Source organism: Carlito syrichta, unplaced genomic scaffold (assembly GCF_000164805.1).
Source record: "Carlito syrichta isolate Samal-C Ts95f unplaced genomic scaffold, Tarsius_syrichta-2.0.1 Scaffold305647, whole genome shotgun sequence".
In the NCBI taxonomy this organism is placed as follows: domain Eukaryota; kingdom Metazoa; phylum Chordata; class Mammalia; order Primates; family Tarsiidae; genus Carlito; species Carlito syrichta.
Window position 1 is genome coordinate 121318 of NW_007249743.1, and position 597 is coordinate 121914.

The 597-nt window shown below is 63.8% G+C and overlaps 1 protein-coding gene across 2 annotated transcripts in view; it reads right to left on the reverse strand.

Moving 5' to 3' along the window:
* KANSL3 (KAT8 regulatory NSL complex subunit 3) overlaps positions 1-61 on the reverse strand; it is a 46284-nt gene extending 46223 nt beyond the window's left edge. For both annotated transcript variants that reach the window (XM_008061969.2, XM_008061967.1), the window contains exon 1: positions 23-61. The gene's annotated coding sequence lies outside the window, so the exon portion shown is untranslated. The remainder of the gene's footprint in view (positions 1-22) is intronic.
* Between the last annotated feature and the right edge of the window lie 536 nt (positions 62-597).

Here is a 597-nt window from a genome sequence, read left to right on the forward strand (position 1 = left end):
CCCGGGCCGACCCTTCTCTCACCCGCGGTCGTCGAGCCGCGCGCTGGGCCCGGGCCGACCCCTGTGCGCGTGCGCGTTACCGCCTCCACGCCCCGGCGCTCAGGCCTCTGAGTAAAACGCGGAAGCGGATCGCTGCCAAGAAGGGAGGGGCGGTAAGCGGCAAAGCCCGGAACGGATAAAGGCCAGAGAATTAGACGGGAGTAGGGGAAGCCGAGAACGCAAGCGCGCTCCGAGGCAGAACATCAGCACCGAGAGCCGACTTTCCGCCTCGGGCATTTTCAGCGGAGAAAGCGAGAGCAAAAGACGAGGCTGGCTCCTACAGTCCCAGTTCTCGCCTCTTCCACCCTGTCGGTCCTTTGCCGCGTCCAGCAGGTCGTGCACCAGACTTTCCACCTCCGCCAGAGCAGCCCCCCTGAATTTACTCAAGAAGAATTTACTCTTGCCCCGGGCAGTGGCTCACGTCTGTAGTCCTGGCACTTGGGAAGACCTCGCCTCTACAATAAATCAAGCGGGCGTGGTGGCTCGCGCCTGTAGTCCCAATACTCCGGAGGCTGAGGCGGAAGGGTCGCCTGAGCCCAGCAGGTCGAGGCTGCGGTG